Raw genomic sequence first — 21340 nt, 5'->3', positions numbered from 1 at the left:
GGTGGTCGGCAGTCTCTTCAGGGCGTGGATCAGTCTTTCAGGGCCAGTGTTTCTCTTTCTCCTCCTTTTAGGACCTGTCCCTTGCCCTTCGTCACCAGTGTTGCGCTTTCTGGTGGGTGGCTCGTGTAATTGACAGGAAATCCTACGACACCTTGCCTTTGTAGGACCCTGGACGGGAAACCTGGGTGGAGGGGGCACCTGATGTCCAGTCTGTTGCCTTTATCTCGGGAGCAGATGCACCAGAAATAGCGATGCACGGTGACGAGGAAGACCAAGAAGGTCTAGGAGTAATCGGGAATACTGGTCAGACACCTAAACACCATTGACTCCTGTCGTGTAGCAAAAGAAGAGTTCCCACTATCAGAAACCAATAGACACCAGTACACACTATACGACTCTGAATAACCAACGTATTCCCTCAGACACCAACAGATACTACCAGACACCCGAAGTGCAAGGACTACTGCCAGACTACCAGGGACGTCTACACCATAGTACAGAGAGGAGTCGCTATCAGACACCCAGCCAGAGACACTATCAGACACCCAGGGACCTCTACACCATAGTACAGAGGAGAGTTCACTATCAGACACCCAGAGACACTATCAGACACCAAATGACTTCTACACCATAGTATAGAAGAGTTATCCCTATCGGACATCCAGAAACAAGGAGACACTGTCAGACACGCAACGTCCAACTGATACTATCAGACACCACCAGAGCAACAAACAGTGGCAGACACCCAAATGTCCACACAGATAGGCGAAGCACTGGTAGCTCACCTCTTTGGATATTTCTCAGGATAAACAGAAAAAACCGGACATGAAAATTGCAGAAAGTAGCTTTGGGGTTTTTTGTCTTGCAAAGAGGGCTGCAAGGTTTCGCTGGCTGAGCTACCGCCTGTGGCCAGGAGATGGCGGCACCGCCCCATCAACCTCCCTCCTGGAGCTAAAGCCCAATTAAGGGGCTGGAAATCCTAGCAGGGAAAGGCAAACAGCTGAGAGCAAATCGTTTTTCTTCAGCTTTCGGTGATTAAAGGCCATCGGAAATTAAATTCAACCCTAAAACATATCAAAACCAAACAAAGCCGAGGGTCTGGGGGGATGGAAGCCATCAGATGTAAAAATGCCGAGTGCTCAGCAGCAGAGTGCGCCGTGTGTGCGCTAATGGCTTCCAGGTGACTCTTGCAGCTGTCAGGATGATGAATGGGTGAATGTGCCTCCCCTCCCCACCCCCCCCCCCCCTCCCGCACACACACACACGCGGGCGCTTCCACCTACACAAACACACGCGCCGCTGCGAGGAAGTGCACAAACCAGGAGGAAGAGTTGCGCCTTGGGAGGGGCTGCAGCAGGGCCCCAGATGCGCGGGGCACTGTGGGGGCGCACGCGGGGCAGCGGTGGGCATAGCCTGGCATAGCTGCCAAGTGACCCCGTGTCATCAAGCGTGACACCTACTGCCGATTCCAGCTGCTCCGCAAACAGCCCCTTGCATTCTGGAACCTGTAGTTTCCCTGCTTTGCTATTGAGCTGCTGCAAGTATCGGACAAGTCCTACTGGCCAAAAAGCCAGGGATGCCTCAAGCTGTCACACGTGTAATGTGTGGCAAGTGGCAAGGGATGGCATAATGGGGGCACGTGAGGTCAATAGATTATTATTTCTTTTTTTTTTGTGATATAGTCAAAACAAATCAAGTACACTTTTGACTTTTCACAAAACTCAGAAACAGTAATAAACCTTTAAGACCATTTACATAATAATGAACTAATAAGATGAAGGAAAAAGAAACCAAAAAGAAAACTAAAACAAACAGAAAATAAGAAGGACACGCTTTGGGGTTAACAAATATCAAAACTATATCCAGCAAAACTCAGACTTTGCACTGAGCCAGAAAGAAAAGAGCTGGACACGTGTAGACCCACGCCATTAAACGCTCAGCCGTGGTGTTTTCCCTTAATCATGTAACCAGTTTCAGGCGATTCCATTCTCACAACACTGCTTTCCCTGTAGGAAAGACCTCGTGTTCTGGTGCCAGTCCTTCCCAGAAACAGTCAGTTTCCAGCACCAATTGTGGGGGGCAAACCTAGCCAACCTTTGAGTTCTCACCTCAATAGTCCCAGGGCAATCAACCATCAGATGTCTTAAGTACTGGGTCACATGCTCATGGCATTTTAGGCACCTAGGAATCGATATCGTAACAGCTTCCCTAATATTCTGGATTTCCAAAGTCGGTAGCAAATTTAAACGAAATCTCAGAAAATTCACTCTTATAACTGGATCAGGGAATTCCGTCAAATAGGTAGGCCTCGCGAATCTGGGTTTATCTGTCGGTGTAAAAGAGGCGTAAATCCTGGATTTCTTCATCAATGCGATATTCACTTAGAGGCATAGTGCAGTCTCTGGTATAAAAAGTATACAGCAACAGGGGCAACCAGGCCCATCCAGCCAGTCCATTCCTGCAGGCGAGCAGCACAGGCCCATCCAGTGTCCATATGGCACAAGCAGGCGCAGTATCCGGCCCTCTTTCCTGTGTGTGCGGTTAATGTGTTTGGTAGAAAGGAGGTGTGTTGTATCCTGCCCCTCTTTCCTGTGTGTGTGGTAAATGTGTTTGGAGGTGTGTGGTATCCCACCCTTCCTTTCCTATGTGTGGTTAATGTGTTTGGTAGTAAGGGAGGTGTGCAGTATCCCGGCCCTCTTCCTGTGTGTGTGGTTAATGTGTTTGGTAGTAAGGATACCCCTTGCAGAACTGGAGCACCATTCACCTCCATAGGCTACATGCTGTACGTACACCTGAAGAGTACATTTTTCATTACTACATCAGGCCCATTTAATCTGGCAATGTCCTGTTGTTGAAACCCCAGGCTGTCCATTCTGCAAACGTGCAGATAAAGGGGTCACCATAGACCACCCCTGGGTACACCTGGGTGCTGCTAGACCACTCCGCAGAGCAATGGTTCAGTATGAAAACTCTTAACATAAATACCACAGGCCTATCGAGCTTGCAAACTTGCAGATAAAAACCACAGACCTATGTAGTGTGTGCACATTGTGCGGGCCGAAGCAGGGCCCATTTAATTTGCCCATCTCCTGTAGATATGAAGCCTAGATCCATGCAGTGCCCACGTTTCATGGCAATAGTAACCGCCAGGCCCATGGAATATGCCCATGTCCCTGCATGTAGAGGCCCCAGGCCCATGGAATATGCCCATGTCCCTGCATGCAGAGGCGCCAGACCCATGGAATGCACCGATGTCACTGCATGTAGAGGCCCCAGGCCCATGGATTATGCCAATGTCCCTGCATGCAGAGGCCTCAGGCCCATGGAATGTACCCATGTCCCTGCATGTAGAGGCCCCAGGCCCACGGAATATGCCAATGTCCCTGCATGCAGAGGCGCCAGGCCCATGGAATATGCCAATGTCCCTGCATGCAGAGGCGCCAGACCCATGGAATGCACCCATGTCACTGCATGTAGAGGCCCCAGGCCCATGGAATATGCCCATGTCCCTGCATGCAGAGGCGCCAGACCCATGGAATGTACCCATGTCACTGCATGTAGAGGCCCAAGGCCCATGGAATATGCCCATGTCCCTGCATGTAGAGGCGCCAGATCCATGGAATGTACCCATGTCCCTGCATGTAGAGGCCCCAGGCCCATGGAATATGCCCATGTCCCTGCATGCAGAGGCGCCAGACCCATGGAATGTACCCATGTCCCTGCATGTAGAGGCCCCAGGCCCATGGAATGCACCCATGTCATTGCATGTAGAGGCCCCAGGCCCATGGAATATGCCCATGTCCCTGCATGTAGAGGCGCCAGACCCATGGAATGCACCCATGTCACTGCATGTAGAGGCCCCAGCCCCATGGATTATGCCCATGTCCCTGCATGCAGAGGCGCCAGACCCATGGAATGCACCCATGTCACTGCATGTAGAGGCCCCAGGCCCATGGATTATGCCAATGTCCCTGCATGCAGAGGCCCCAGGCCCATGGAATATGCCAATGTCCCTGCATGCAGAGGCGCCAGACCCATGGAATGCACCCATGTCACTGCATGTAGAGGCCCCAGGCCCATGGATTATGCCAATGTCCCTGCATGTAGAGGCCCCAGGCCCATGGAATATGCCAATGTCCCTGCATGCAGAGGCGCCAGGCCCATGGAATGTGCCCATGTCCCTGCATGTAGAGGCCCCAGGCCCATGGAATATGCCAATGTCCCTGCATGCAGAGGCCCCAGGCCCATGGAATGTACCCATGTCCCTGCATGTAGAGGCCCCAAGCCCATGGATTATGCCAATGTCCCTGCATGCAGAGGCCCCAGGCCCATGGAATGTACCCATGTCCCTGCATGTAGAGGCCCCAGGCCCATGGAATATGCCAATGTCCCTGCATGCAGAGGCGCCAGGCCCATGGAATGTGCCCATGTCCCTGCATGTAGAGGCCCCAGGCCCATGGAATATGCCCATGTCCCTGCATGCAGAGGCGCCAAACCCATGGAATGTACCCATGTCCCTGCATGTAGAGGCCCCAGGCCCATGGAATATGCCCATGTCCCTGCATGCAGAGGCGCCAGACCCATGGAATGTACCCATGTCCCTGCATGTAGAGGCCCCAGGCCCATGGAATGCACCCATGTCACTGCATGTAGAGGCCCCAGGCCCATGGAATATGCCCATGTCCCTGCACGTAGAGGCGCCAGACCCATGGAATGCACCCATGTCACTGCATGTAGAGGCCCCAGGCCCATGAATTATGCCCATGTCCCTGCATGCAGAGGCGCCAGACCCATGGAATGCACCCATGTCACTGCATGTAGAGGCCCCAGGCCCATGGATTATGCCAATGTCCCTGCATGCAGAGGCCCCAGGCCCATGGAATATGCCAATGTTCCTGCATGCAGAGGCGCCAGACCCATGGAATGCACCCTTGTCCCTGCATGTAGAGGCCCCAGGCCCATGGAATGTGCCCATGTCCCTGCATGTAGAGGCCCCAGGCCCATGGAATATGTTTATGTCCCTGCATGTAGAGGCCCCCAAGCCCATGGAATATGTCCTTTTCCCTGCATGTGGGGCCCCCATGCCCATGGAATATGCCCATGTCCCTGCATGCAGAGGCGCCAGACCCATGGAATGTACCCATGTCCCTGCATGTAGAGGCCCCAGGCCCATGGAATATGCCCATGTCCCTGCATGCAGAGGCGCCAGACCCATGGAATGTACCCATGTCCCTGCATGTAGAGGCCCCAGGCCCATGAATTGTCACCATGTCACTTCATGCAGAGGCGCCAGGCCCATGGAATATACTCATGTCCCTGCATGCAGAGGCGCCAGGCCCATGGAATATACCCATGTCCTTGCATGTAGAGGCCCCAGGCCCATGGAATGTGCCCATGTCCCTGCATGCAGAGGCGCCAGACCCATGGAATGTACCCATGTCCCTGCATGTAGAGGCCCCAGGCCCATGAATTGTCACCATGTCACTTCATGCAGAGGCGCCAGGCCCATGGAATGTACTCATGTCCCTGCATGCAGAGGCGCCAGGCCCATGGAATATACCCATGTCCTTGCATGTAGAGGCCCCAGGCCCATGGAATGTCACCATGTCACTTCATGCAGAGGCGCCAGGCCCATGGAATGTACCCATGTCCCTGCATGCAGAGGTGCCAGGCCCATGGAATGTACCCATGTGCCTGCATGCAGAGGCGCCAGACTCATGGAATATACCCATGTCCCTGCATGTAGAGGCCCCAGGCCCATGGAATATACCTATTTCCCTGCATGTAGAGGCCCCAGGCCCATGAAATGTCACCATGTCATTGCATGCAGAGGCGCCAGGCCCATGGAATGTACCCATGTCCCTGCATGTAGGGCCCCCAAGCCCATGGGATATGTTTATGTCCCTGCATGTAGAGGCCCCCAAGCCCATGGAATATGTCCTTGTCCCTGCATGTGGGGCCCCCATGCCCATGGAATATGTCCATGTCCCTGCATGTAGGGCCCCTAAGCCCATGGCATATGTTTATGTCCCTGCATGTAGAAGCCCACAAGCCCATGGAATATGTTTATGTCCCTGCATGTAGAGGCCCCAGGCCCAAGGAATATACCCATGTCCCTGCATGCAGAGGCGCCAGGCCCATGGAATATGCCCATGTCCCTGCATGTAGAGGCCCCAGGCCCAAGGAATATACCCATGTCCCTGCATGTAGAGATCCCAGGCACATGGAATATGTAACTGTTTATTGAGAGATCACCCTCAACACAGGGAATTCCTTCCCTCCCCACTCAAGGTGTCACGCAACAAACGTTTTAATGGATTCTTTTATCCAGCCCTTCTTCAGACATATGTCAGGCCCCTTGGATCCCTCCCCCTCGGCTAACAGTGAGCCAAGAACCAGGCCGGTGTAGAGGAAATGCATTTGTATTTATTTAAATTAAACGTAATAGAAATCGCACAACTACACAAGGAACCTTCTTTGTGGCTCACCATTAACTTCTTATTACACAAATCAATTATACAAATTGGTTAAGAAAAAAAACACAAATCACAATTCTTTACTTTCTACAAATTTCACTTCAAGAAATAATGAAACTGAACAGTAACCAAAACAATTATAAATGTAGTGCTGTGCAATTTTGATTCTCCTGCACCCTTAAAAGCTAGCAGTTTATTTTTACAAATTTGTGCAAAGGCATATGGTGATTGTTATTTCACCCACACGTTCGCTTTAAAATAAACACAGGGTGATTTAGCTCTTGGTTTCCCCGACCCCCTACTGTGATCTGGGTTGGGGAAGTTTGATAGAAAAATTGGAAAGATTTGGGACATTTTTGAACTTCAGACCCCCCTCCACTGAAAGGCCTGTGTTGGCGAGTCTGGATAGTAAAAATTGGTATGATTTGAGAATTTAAGATTTTCGCTGTCCCCCACTTATAGGCCTGTGCTAGCGGAAAGTTGGATAAAAAGATTGGACTGATTTAAGAACAAAGACACCCCTCTTCCTTAAAGAAGTCAGGGTCAAAAGGACAAAAAAGGATTACCCAATTGTTTTCTGATCTTGTATCAAGTGTGAGGAGACCATGATTTTGTCCATCTTATCCTCCTATTTAGTGCTATTTGATGCAATTATACTGGGTTCCATTATACTCCTCTTGGCCTCTGGGGACTTGGTTGCTCTGTCTTGCATGTTCTTTCTGCATCTTTGATTGTCCAATACTTGGCACTCGCAAATGTTTACTCCTTTGCTTAATCTGAGAGAAGTATGTCCTACTCTTATCCTGGCTTATCCTCTTGACTCCCTTTATGCCTTGTAGATGCTTCCTGCTGCGGTATTCTTGATCCTGCACAAAACAAACATTTTTTGTTCTTGCACAAATTTGTATTCCAGTGCCTGTTAGCTCTTCAGCCTTGGTCTCTCTTCTTCAGGCATTTCGCTTATTGCACAAAGTCGACGTCCATTTTGTCATCATAGCTGCTTTACCCGTGCTATATTTTCTACTACAGCAAACTTCTACATATCTTATCTTCCTTGCGTTTCTGCGTATATACGTCTACTACATCTCTTCTCACTTATCTTCTCAGTATATATGATTTCTTCGTATTCACATATATGTTCACTTTGTCACTTTAGTCACATCTTCATTCCTTAAGTATTCGTATATGGTTTCAGTACATCGTCTTGTCTTCTCTTCATGACATCATGTTACACTTGTCAGACTTTTCTTATAGCCCTCCTACGTCTGATGGTGTCTGCAGACATCCTTCTACCACATTAGTTTGATGGTACATTCGATACAGTTGTCTGAGCACATAGCGTCTTTCATTTCTTCGATGCAGTATTGGGATGATACCAGGTGTCATGCACAGTGCTTTCTTGCTGCTCTTCCAATATGACAAAGGTGAGGTAGAGGAGTCCACGAGTGTCGTGTACATCTGCTTCTCTACATTCCCCTGTCTGGTTGAGTCCTCGACCACCTCCTCAATTTTCTTAACCTTTTCTTCACACTGTGGTTTCTTCAGAATGCATATCTTAGTCACCCCCTCAGGTCACCTGCATTCTTTATGTGTTCATCCACACTCGAGTTTATATGACAAGACTCTCCAATTGGTTGACAGAATACACGTCCGACATAGTTCTTATGAACCTTAGGATACTGGAACTTTGTTCCTGGGGGTGCCATGTTACATCCTTTCGGATGCTCACGGGGAGGTGTTTTCGGTCTGTGTGTGCTTGCCAGTCACAGCATTTACGTCGATCATTATCTTCATCCCAATGGCTTTCTTTGCTGTCTTCTTACATTGTCCCATGATTATTCTTATGAGACATAAGCCTAGCAACCCTAACACTAGTATTACTCCCAGTAATTTGAAGGCATTTGCCATCCAGGTTGGAACCCACGAGAATAGAGATGAAACCCAATATTCATCTTCGATCTCATCTACTTCTTCCACCATCTTTGTATGCAGGGTTAAAAGCATAGTTATTGCCTTTGTCAGGGTTCAATTTTCTCCATCATAGACAGGATGTGTACAGCAAGAAGGCCCAATCTTGGCACACACACCTCCTTCCATTGCTATGCAGGACATACCTGTTCTGGAGGGTCATGAGTCTGATGGCCCTCAATTCTACTCTAATCACATTAAATCCTTTTTATTGTTGTGTTAATGGTTTGCATCAGTTCCCACCTAGTGATTCGTAACCACTTGGCGTTCACTGCAGTTTGAATTCCTGGCATGACTAAGGGTATAAATATCACTGCTGTCCTACTGAACAATTTGTGCTCATCTGGAATGTCATGTTATGCTTCTAATGGTTTTGCAGAATAGTAATGATCTCTCTTCTGTCTGTGAGGTTGAGCGACCTCTTCTTCCTTTGATGTGCATCCATTTTCAAAAAGCTGTCTATATGGAGATCACTTTGGGGAATCACCAGTGCAGTGACATGCATGATCACTATAGAACATTTTCCTCCACAATTCATAGGTAGCTGCATATAAGCGCTGGATCCACAGGCCCAATAGTGATCCATTAAGACAGCAGTTCCTCCATTCTTTTCTGATAGTTAGATTATGTGCATTCATCCTTTATTTTCTCCAACTGTCGTCAGCCCCCTGTTTCTGAAATTGTGCCTGTTTTTGCAACACATTGTTGCATTATTTATTGGTAGTATGACACAGGTCCTGCTTCATTATCAACCCATATTAATAGTTTTGAATATTGGCCCATTCCTTTAGGCATTCATCATTCACTATTTGCACGAACTGTACTGGTGCTGTCATGAAAAGTGTGCACTGCATGCTAACATTCAATCTTCCCATCCTGTACTGGTGGCTACTCATCCGTATACCAATAGCTGAGGCCTCTCCCAGCATCCTGCCAATCCTGGTGTTTCCCATGTGTCTGCACAATGCAGTCTCTTTTGTTCAATAATCCTTATTCGTTTTCCAATCATACAATTGAATCAATATAGGAGCATTCTACTTTTCTAACCGGGGTCTTTTTCCATTTTCTGCATTTTTATGTAAGCATCTTCATATGGGAACATCCTTTTCGACCTCCATCGTAGGGCTGCCCATTTTCCTTCAAATTGTCATCTTGTTGTGCATGCTGCTAGATGGCTGATACACTTCACACAATGTATGCGTATTTCTCTTGCAATTATTGTTCTGACTGCCCCTATGGCATAAGGGATGAGAGAACACATATAGCAGTTCTCATCTTTCATTCTCCTCCCCACTTCCTTCATGTGCTGGTCCACATGTTGTTTTTTAAATAGGCCAAATTATCAAGATATGAATTTATATCCTCATGATCTTCCCCAACATCTCTCTTAAACCAGGTAATTTGTTTGGAAATATCAGGGAAAATATCACTCAGGCTTTTGTTAGGAATAGAAATAGATGACTCATTGCTAAACACTCCATCTGTATTATAGAATATCATTAGTCAAAATGACATGATATTAAGGAAATAAAAATTACATATTGTACAAAATGTAGCCACAAGAAAGATTGCAAAATAATTCATATGTCTTACTGCATTTTATGTGTCAATTGGTGTTCCTGCTAGAAATGTGTCTTTTATGAACTGGAAAATTGCCATTCTCTTTAATTCAATCATTCAGTTTCTGTCACTTTTATACACCACACTTGTATAACAAAAATTGTAATATTATTGCAATGATAATCCTGAAACTAATAGGACTGTTTTTAGGATTTCCCAAAATGTTGACAATATCAGCGTGCCGCCTCACTAGAGCTGGATAAGATTCAAGTATGTATACAAAAACAGCATGCAGAAATGCATGTACTGTTTTAATGAACATCAAATGTCATATGCAGTCTTCGTGTTCTTTGTTTTTCAACACATTGGGCCTCATCACGAGTTGGGCGGTAACACCGGCGCTAATGGCGCTGGCGTTATTAGCCCTACCACCAAACCCACCGGCGCTATTAGCGCCGGATCACAGGTTTGGCGGAACAGGTATTGCCCATTCCCCATTGAGCCCATTCGGGAATTCCCCATTACTCATTGGGCTCAATGGGGAAATTTCGCACTTTTACCACTGGCGGATTTCCCGCCGGTGGTAAACGTGCCAAAAATCGGCAAATTCTCAGTGGATTTCCCCCCAGCTCAGAGCTGGGAGAAAATCAGCCAAAGCCGTGATTTGGCAGACCCTTAAATGCGGTGGGAACAGTGCTGCTGCTACACTTAAGGGCTACCACCAAACTCGTGATGAGGCCCATTGTCTCTTTAACCTAACTGGAAAATTTCCTTAAACACTGCAAAGTCCATTTGTTTCCCTATAAACTTGGGAGTAGTCGGCAGTTCAAATAGTTTTTACTTCATCTGTTCTTTGTTTTGGCTCTTGATAGCCAATCTCGCCTGCATTTGCAGAACTTCTTCTCTTGTTTCATTGTCAGTGGGTGCAGGAGGGGTAAGGGTCTCTTCTTTGTAAAGTTTTCCATCATTCCAGTGCACCCAAGCTCTTCATCCTTCGAGTTTTACATCAATAGGAGTGACTCCCTCTTCTAGGTACAGTCTCTCAAAGAGGGGCTTATTAAAAGTGCTGATGAAACTCTTTACAAGCACTTGGTCCCCAGGGTATAAACTAGGTTGCTTCAGCAAGTCTATAGGATCAACTGTTTGGCTGTATTCATCAATATTCTTCGACCCGTCCCTCCAATTTTTGACCTGTTGAGAAATAAAAGAAACACTGTCGGTCATATTTGTCAAATAATCATGCATCTCATTGCCTAATATTTTCACTACACTTTGGGCATCAGTTTGTATTCAAGTGGGAGGTGCAAGAGGTACTCTCATGCAGCGTACAGTCACCAACTCATGAGGAGTTAGGTGGTGATCTGAGCCAAGCTGATTTTACACGGAAAACAGAGCATGGAGTAGGCAATGTAGCCATCCCTTCTTCAAAGTCATTTTGATCTTAGCTATCCTCTCTTTAAGGAGTCTGTTTAGCCTCTCACAGATACCATTCGCCTGTGGGGGATAGGCAGACATAAACCTAAGCTTTATGCCTAATAGAAGAGCTATCTGTTTGAACAATTCATTTACAAATTGCGGCCCATTATCTGACCGCAGGACTTCGCACACACACCATCTAGGAAACACCTCATGTATGAGAAACTTGCCAGCACATGTGGAATCAGGGTGCGTACATGGACCTGTCTCAACCCATCTGCAAAAGGGACGTTCTACCAATAACATGTATCTGTAGCAATTGGATGTTTGCAACATTTCCACATGATCTATATGTAGATGCTGAAAAGGACCATTGGGTGTGGGTATTGCTCCTCTCATTGTTAGCAAGGTATGCCCTGCTGTGAACTTCTGACAAACAATGCAGTTCACAATAAACTGTGCGTTGCAACAGGTTCAAACACATTTGGTGGAAATGAGTCCCCTGCAATCATGGCAGCAAGATACTCTCTGGTTGTATGTGCAGGAGAGTGAAGCTGATCCAGTGCAATGTTCAATAATGTTAGAGGCATAACTGACTTTCCAGTGCTTTCTTGTCTCCATATAGCCTCTGTGGGGGATAAAAAACACCTCGTCTCTTCTATAAATCCTGCTCTTCTGGTGAAGCTCGACCTTGTAGCTCAAGTAACTGTACAATGGATAACATATTAAAACCTTATTTTATCAGCATGCAACGTTCTGTCTTTTGCTTAATATCTTCTTAACATCTTCTACTTCAAAATTAGAAATATTTGGAAAATATGCTGCTCTTTTTGCTTCAACATCTGTCGCTTTGTTACTGTGAGAAATCATTTCTGCCCTCTTAGTAATGGCTGCGCATTTCACTACGGCGATAGCCAATGGGAGCTTTAATACCTTAATGAGTTTGTCCAATGGCGGCACATGTTGCACTGGTGTGTCATCTGCATGGAGGAAACCCCTCCTTTTCCAACATGACAATCCTGCGTGTACGTTTGACATCACATAGGTGGAGTCAGAGTACACTGTCAATGCCTCATCCTCATATCTCTGGAGTGTGGCGATAAACACCACTAACTCTGCAGCCTGCGCTGAACAATATGAAGGCAATATTACACGTGTCAGTACTTCAAATTCACTATTCTTTTTTAATTTCACTTCTGCTGATCCAGTATGCCTTTCTCCTGTCGTTTGATCAATTTTCAAAGAACCGTCAATGAATAGAACAGCATTTTCTCTAACATGGGGAATATCGTTGTAAAACTCGGTATACGTTGTGCAGTCATGTACATAGGGCCTCATTATACGGAAGGCGGTAACCATGGCGCTATTAGCGCCATGGTTGCCGCCGGTAATTTACCGATCCCGCCATGGTGAATGGTGGAATTACCGCCCCATTCAAAGGTTGGCGGGGCGGTAACTCCCCATTCACCATTGGTCCTTCCCCATTCCCATTTGAGCCCCCATAGGGCTCAATGGGAATGGGGAAGGCGGCAATTACGGTACCGCAAATTGCGGTACCGTAATTGCCTCCAAGGTCCCTTTGCGGGTCCCGTCCTTAACGGCTGGTAAAACCAGCCGTTAAGGTATGGACCAGCAAAGGGACCTCGTAATAGGGCGGTAAGGGATTACCGGCACCGGTGCCCTTACCAGTGCAGGTAATCCCTTACCGCCACCCGTGTAATGAGGCCCAAAGTCTTCCTTCCCTACTGGTTCTGCTATGAATGTCGCCGAATTCACTACTCTACATCTAATAATTTTGTTTGCTGGGTTTGAAGTAATGTCTTCGTACCCTGGTGCTCTTTGTGTAGTTGTGAGGAATTTGACCAGCCGCATAGTGTGGGAGGCTCGGCTGGGTTTTACATTTTTTATAAATGAAATTGAATGATGGTAGATCAGCCTGTGGAAAATGTGTGGGGCTAATCCATACACATTTTCATATACTGACTGTACAACATAGACATAGACCTGTGTATTCTGGGTGGACACTGCCTACAGTCGCCGCCCCCCCTGTCATATTTAGTTGGAATAGGACAGCCAAGAGTACATCAAGGTATCTCAGAAAGGGGAAGGCAAAACCTTCCTCCTGCCGTGGCCAGCCTTATTAGCTAACAAAGGCACCATGGATCTTCCCTTTCATTTGTTAGCTGCTTGTGGCAGCCTCACCTACTAATCAGAGTTAATTCAAATAGGCCCATTGCCCATTGGAGGCATGGTTGCAGGACTAACAAAGGACAGGAAAACCCCAACAACCTTTGATATGCAGTGTGTCAACCTGAAGCCAGCTCCCGCCTCTCAGTATCAAGGGCAGTGACCTGTCATGTCTGGAACTATGTATTTACAGTAGCCATCCCCGCAAGGGGACCCCATTCAGAAGGTACAAGTATGTGGTTTGGTGGATAACAGAAGTCTGGTCTCACCACAGATTCAAGGGAACCTGCCGCTTTAATCAGGAGCCACAGAGAGCTCAATTAAGCAGAGAGACCCTTTGATACACAACGGACAGGAGGATGGGTGGGACTTAGTATTACATGTTTTGACTCCTTTGCCTTTTCTGTTGCAAAGCACTCTGGCTATGACCTCATGCATTCAGGAGGTTGTTGGTGGGGCCCAGGATTGGTTCATTAAGGTAGGCTTAGCCTAGACCAATCACTTGGGCCCATTTAGCTTTAAAAGACCCTCTTTTGGGCAGATCATCTGAATACCTCACAGGGATTAATGGTAATAACTCATTTGGACCCTGGCTGAAGGTACAGTCTGCCTGACAGCTTCTGCCACTGAAGGAAGGCCAGGATTTCCAAAGAGAGAAACAAGATCCCTCCCCTAAACATCTCCCAGGGAACAGAGGGGGATACTGAATCCCGAGGACCCTCCAGCAGCTCGAGAAACCAGTACCCAGCCAGCACACAGCATGCCCTTTTAGGCTCCACAAGAAAGCTTCCTAGGTGTGAAGTGCCAGAGAGTCTCTGAACCAAACCAGGGACAAGGCTGGTGCCTGAAACACTCTCCTCAGCGTTGGGCCGTTGACCTTAAAGGATGACACAAACCCAGTGAACAGACTAGGAGGCGTGCATCGATAAGCTTCAACCAGTGTCCACCTTAAAGGACATTTGTGAGCCAGTCGAGCCCCTCGAGCTGCAACCAACTGCACTGCTGACTGCTGTTATGCTGCAGTTGCTAACCTCATCCGAAATGCCTTGACCAATGCTTCAGACCCGCCAACCAGCACTGAGACAATGATTCCTGACCCCGAGCTGCTGTGTAGGCCAGCCTGCAGCCCTCCATCCAGCCTTGCTTGCCGAACTGCCTGCCGCCTGATATCCACAGCTGTCTCCTGTTTTGAACTCTGTCACAGGAGCTGCAAAGCACCCTGAAACTGACTCAACCTGTCGAGCACCAAGAACTTCTACAAACACAAGGTAACTTTTGGTCCTGGTCCATCTCTGAAGGCCCCTAGTGACATTTTATGAACCATTGCTCCCTTTGTGTTGAAACCAGGTATCCTTGAACTATTGTGATTAATTACTTTACCAACTACCCTCCTGTAAGTATCCAGAGTGAATCCCTTTTCCTTCTTGAAACTGTCTATCCTCTGCATTCCTTTACAGGGTGGGTTGTATTTTGTAGTGTGCTCGACATGTCCGTTGTGATAATAATACAGTAGATATTTGTATACAACCTTGACTGGACAGTCCCTTTTATCATTCCGTAATAATTGTATTTTCTCTGTGTTGCAAGTAACCAATGATACATGATCTTGCAGAGATAAGCCTGCTGTTCCATCCACGTTACCACAATTGGACAAGGAGGTTTATAATTTGCTTCTGTTTCCAATCTGTTCAGATCCCTTCTGGTGTACTAGAGGTATGGGGCTGATTGATGGTTTGGAAACCGATATTCACCCCTGGACCATTGATGCCCCAGAAGGTAATTCGTCACAATAGTCAGTGTGCTTTTGGGGTTTTCTAAAATGGCAAATAAGGAATGCTCGATGAATAGCAATATTGAACATCCCATTGTAATACTTGCAGCTTTTTCAATCACGAAAGTAGCAGCAGCTGATGCTTGTTCGCAAGGGTAATGTCCTTTCATTACTGAGTCTAGAATCCTATTATAGTAGGCTAAAGGTTTATGTCCATGTCCTAATGTTGTTTTCTGTGTGAGTACTGCTGTCATCACTTCTCCATTTGAATGTGAGAAAAAGTTAAACTCCTCCTTATAGTCTGGAATTCCTAACACAGGGGCTGTGCAAATTGCCTTTTTAAATTCTTCGAATTCTTCAGTAATTCTTCAGTCATCTCATCTGTACATGTAATTTTACTTTTACCTATCTGTGCTTCCTTAAGACCTTTTAAAAGTGGTTGAATATATGTACAGTAATCAAAAACCCAGGCCCTGCAATAATTACATAGGCCTAATAATTGTCACATTTCCCTTACTGTCTTAGGTGTTGGGGTTTTCATGATCGCTTCTGCTCTCTCAGGCGTCACCATTCTCCCCACTTGAGGGATAAACTGTCCTATATACAGGACCTCTTCCTGGCAATGTTAGAGTTTCTCTTTGTCTACATTGTGTTCCTTTGTCTACTAGTACTGTCATTAGTCTAACTGAATCTTCTCTGCATCTTTCTTCTCTCTCACTGCACACTAATATGTCATCTACGCACTGAATTATTGTACTGTTTTGGTCGTGGAAAAATTGCTCCTGGTTTCAGTTTTATTTTAACTGGTCCTGCTCCACTCAATAGAGCCACTTCATATAGACTGCTGGTCCATGAGAGCTTGGTACCTTTTCTAAATCTTCCCGGAAAAATGACAGTTTCTTTTTCACCAATGCCATTCTCTGTGGTATCTCCCTATTCCCAATTTTAATCCAATAAGTGAGACTTATGAAAAATATGAATTTGTCATCTGAATAATCATCTCTGAACAATTCTTCATCTGTCAGGTCTGTTAGTCTGTACCCTTCACCATTAGCTATTACTGCTCTGCATCCTCTTCCCTCAGCATCTGTCCCATGAACAACCACCCTTTCTTCTCTTACCGCTGCTGCTTCTACTTCTATGGGATTAACCTGTCCTTCCTCATCATCCATGGGTATTTCTGGCCTAAATAAACATTTGTCAGGTATTCTCAACAATTTACCTACCAGTCTAGGAAGCCATGTTAACAAAATGTTTACTCAATACAAAAATACTTCTGTGTCTAAAGGAACCCGTCATAATGCCTTTTGGCCTGTAAAGATGTTGTCATGTTTAGTTTTGTCATCAAGTCACGTTCTAATATGCTAACTGGTGTCTGCTGAGAATACAATAGTGGTATGGACATGTCATGTTCTCCTATGGAAAGTGGTAATTTGTCAGTAAAGGGAACCAAGCTCGTAGCCCCAGAGAATGTCTGTGCATCCATGGTGATCCCAGACATTGGGTACTTTCTCTCTCGAACAAAGGAACAAGTTGCTCCTGTGTCTCCAAGGAACAAAAATGTCTTTCCTCCTATCGTTACCCTGACCCTTGGTTCCTCTTGTGGGTCTGGTGTCACAGATAGTACTGAACCCATCAAGTTTCTCTGTGGGCTCTCTTATTGTGGATATAAATTATACCTGTACCTGTAAAAGGATTTCCTCCCACTACTGTCACACTATCTATCCTGGGTGTGGGTAATTCTGGGGCTCTTGTATTCACCTTCTGTTGTGGCAGCGTTATTAGGTAGGACTCCCAGGTATGCCAGAGCAATGCTGGGGGTCCACAGACTCGGAGGGTCTAACACCATCGCCAGAATAAATGGAGGGCTCAGTCAGATGACAAGTACAAACTGCGGTTTATTGCAAATATACACAACAGGGATCAGTACACAAACACATTAAGAGTCGGGTACAGCTTGAGGATCCACAGTGCGCAGGCCGGTTTTCTTGCATTGTTACATCATCACTCGGGCCCTTCCCCTAAAAACCTATAACCATGCGGGATTGACCACCCTATAGGTGTTATTCTACTTGTCCTCACATGTCAGATGGCTGGCCTCTCCCATGCCCAAGAACTAACTATTACATTGTTGCAGAGTAATGGGCTTACCATTGCTTCATGCCCTTTGCCATCCACACAAGGAATACTAAACTGTGATTGGTTAGAGCTGCTGCCCCCAGGCCTGGGACTTGATTGTGTTCTCAGCTCGCTGTGCACCTCTCTAAGGTGATGTCAACAACAGTGTCTGTCCTGTAACTTGTGTACACCACCCTGCCTTATGAGAACAGTTGTTGCGATATGCGTCTGGTTTGCTGAGACCCGCTCCTCTTTCTCACTGTGGAAGACTGTACATTGTCTTGCGGGGCTGCACCACGTTTTTAGAGACCATGAATTTGAGCTCTGTCACTCACAATTATGAGGATGTATTGTGTTTTTCTGCAGCTGGTCCCTTTGTCATCTGGGGATTGGACTGTGTCTTCATATCTTGACCTGGCTGTGGGCTTGTCTCACGCGTCTTGCTCTCTCTGCAGCCTTAGTCAGCTCTGTTCATCTCCTGCTCAGGCCTGCTGTAATTTTCCTAAATCTTATAATGTGGTTTCTACATCATCCATGTTGTGCTATATTCCCTATGGGTTAGCTATACGTGGTTTAAGCAGGTTCCATATATACTCCTGTATGCCCATGCAAACATTAGCTCCAAGCATCAGCAATCTTGCTCAGGCTCTCTTGTGCCTTGCGGTTCTGCATTACTGCATTTGTGTAATGACAAAATAATAAAAGCATTGACATAGTGTTTAAGTGGTGCAGTGCGAATTGCACACGTGCTTCATGTCTAACACTGCTATGTCGTGGTGTCACTAATGATGTCAGTAACATGGCTTCTTGGTGTTTAGTCGAGGCTGTCGATATAGGTTTGCCTGTCTATGATCACTGGCTCTTCTCCAACACACAGGAAGACTTGCGTTGTATTTGGTCTGTATGGCTGGCCGAGAGGATATCTTTCAGTGTATTTATTGATCATTGGAGCACTTGGGATTCGGCCAGCATAAGATGAATGGCGGCGAGCATTTCTAGCTCTTTGTCCTGACATGAACTTGGGGGCACGGAAGGGTGGTCTCAGGACTCCTTCTTCACTGTTGCTTGTTGCATCAGAGTGTACTGTGGTTTTTGTGCCTGTACTTGTGTTTGCATAGGCGCTTGCTGTGGTTACCCTTGTGGTGATTGTGTTTGCAGCTGGATCTGCTGTGTTTGCTGTATTTGCAGCGTACATGTCTGATTATGCGTGTGATCTTGGGCATAATATTCTTGTGGTTGTTCTGTACTATACTGTGGAGAATATCCCATCCTCCCCTTGGAGCTTGCCATTTCTGCTGCATGCCCCCTCTGCTTGTACACGTGTGGGCCATATGTCCAGATCTCCCACAATTCCAGCATCACTGAGGCTCTTCTCCATTAAATCCTCCTACCCTTGAGGGTTTTGAAATCTGCCTCCTAGTCCTTTAGGTACATTCCCCCTACCTTGTGGCCAAAATGTGTACCCACCTTGATCTATAGGGTACCATGCATTGCTCGGCTGTGCTGGCTGTAACTCTTGTGTGGCCACGCATTCACCACTCGTCAGTACTGCTCCTTCTATAGTAAACATCAACAATTTTTTCTGAACCGACTTTGCTTCCTCCTGCTTTCTATTCTCAGCTTTTTTCTTTTTCTTCTCTTGTAACAATCAACAATGGTGTACAATAGTCAACTGTATTTCTAGCCATGGCTTCACTTCCATCGCTACCTGTTTCTTCATTTGCTGTTGCACTGGCTCGGGCAGTCCCTGACATAGAATATGATAAAATAATGCTACTGTTTGATCCCATGGTTCCCTTTTCTCAAGACGCCAGCATTCTTGAATCTCCTGAATAAAAGCAACAGGATCGTCATACTTACCCATTTTCCGTGTCCTAATTGCACCCATGTCTGATGTGTCAGGATATTGTACTCTAAGGGCTCTACATATGGCTGCTCTACAATTATTAATTGGCATTCCATCATGTGTTGTGTTTTGCGCTGTCACACTCTGTCCTGCTCATCTCCAAATGTCATCAGCTCTTTCCCATATGATGGCTGCTAATAGGCCTTTCATGTCACGCACTGCTAACGTCATTTCCGCTGTCATTCTTTCTAACTCATAGATCAATTTTCTGGTACCTGCAGTCAAACTAGGTAATTTACATTTCAAATTTTCTTTATCCATTTGTTGATGAAAAGAGTTGAGCAAAGGGGGTACTTCTTTTTTTGACAGGGGGATTTTGCAGATGAGGTGAACAATATGAGAAAACAACAGGTTCCGCAACCAGCTACCCTACTTCCAAATACACGTGGTAGTCAGTGACACAAACCCCAAAGGGCACAGCCAGGCTGTCAACAATTGTATGTACAGCCATACACCGGGTTCAATTAGAAAAACATATTTTAATTGATATACACTTTCACATAAAATTTAAAATCAATAAAAAAAACAGACCAGACAATTATACATGTGTGAGGAGACCATGATTTTGTCCATCTTATTCTCCTATTAATGCTATTTTTTTTTTGGTTTTTTTATTGTATTTAATCAATTTAGATTTTTACAAATGAAGAAAACTTTCTTTGCTGTCTAAAAGAAGGAAGTGTTGTTTGCTGTGTACAAGTCGCTTTCACAGACAAGTGTTTGACAAAAGTTCACTTTGCTGAATTTGCAGAGTTTTCTCCAAAGCGATGGTTATTAGCTTGGTAGCCGCTATTAGCCATCTCGTTTTGGCACCCATGATCAGGCGATTCCACCAGATGTTGTTGTCGACAACGTATGAAGATTTGTACAAAGGGCAGAGGAAGGCCTCTCTTTCAAGGTCAATGGACGGACACGCCATCAAAAGATGATTGATAGTTTCTGTGGCATGCGGGTCTCTTCAAAAGTCTACAAGATTTTTCTTTAGAAGCTGCCCGAATTGCCAGGACTTCCTGGGTAGGTAGGAGGTTTAACCGGGCTATCAGCAGAGTTCTCATGAGGCGCTTGTTAGGATATTTCGTGCAGTATTCCATCGGTTGTTTTAGTTTATTGTGGACTGGTGGCAGATGAGATAATAGTTTGTTCGAGACAGAGTTGTCATTTGTTTTTATCCAATCAAGCCATTCCATTTTTGTTTTTATTCTCATGGGATTCTGGATTAGTTCCTCTTCTGAACGGGCTATTTTTCGCAGCGTAAGCTTTTGTTTATTAGCCCAGTTGTTTAGGGATTTAATGCTTCCCTTAGATATTTCTTCGGAGATCATCTTGTATATTTCCAGGCTATCTTGGTTTCGTATTTTCCTGTAGAGCTGAATCGTACTCTGCGCGACAACTGCCTCCATGGAGAGCAACCCGAGTTTGCGTCTTATGGGTGCCACAGCTGTCGATTTAGGCGATTTAGTGCTATTTGATTCAATTATATTGGGTGCTATTACTCTGCTTGACCTCTGGAAACTTGCTTGCTCCATCCTGCATGTGCTTTCTGCATCTTTGATTGTTCAATACTTGGCACTCGCAAATGTTTTCTCCTTTGCTTAATGTAAGAGAAATATGTCCAACGTACATGGCTTATCCTCTTCGATTGTCTTCATGGCTTGCAGTTGCTTCTTGCTGTGGCATCCTTGATTCAGAGCCAAGCAAATATCCTTTGCTTGAGCGGAGTCTGCTGCAGAGTCTTTTGGTTGCGGTTGCGAGAGGACTCTACAGCTTTTGCTCCTGAACCCTGTGAGGATCTGCTTCTTGTCCTTTTTTTGTTTCACCTGCTTTCACCTGGTGCCTTTAAAATACCCAGAAGACCGCGGAGCGGCCGCGGAGTCTGCTGCAGAGTCTTTTGGTTGCGGTTGCGAGAGGACTCTACAGCTTTTGCTCCTGAACCCTGTG

Source organism: Ambystoma mexicanum, chromosome 14, assembly GCF_040938575.1.
Source record: "Ambystoma mexicanum isolate Mex_15411 chromosome 14, UKY_AmexF1_1, whole genome shotgun sequence".
NCBI lineage: Eukaryota > Metazoa > Chordata > Amphibia > Caudata > Ambystomatidae > Ambystoma > Ambystoma mexicanum.
The sequence above is the reverse complement of the archived record's forward strand: the minus strand, read 5'-3'. Positions refer to the sequence as shown.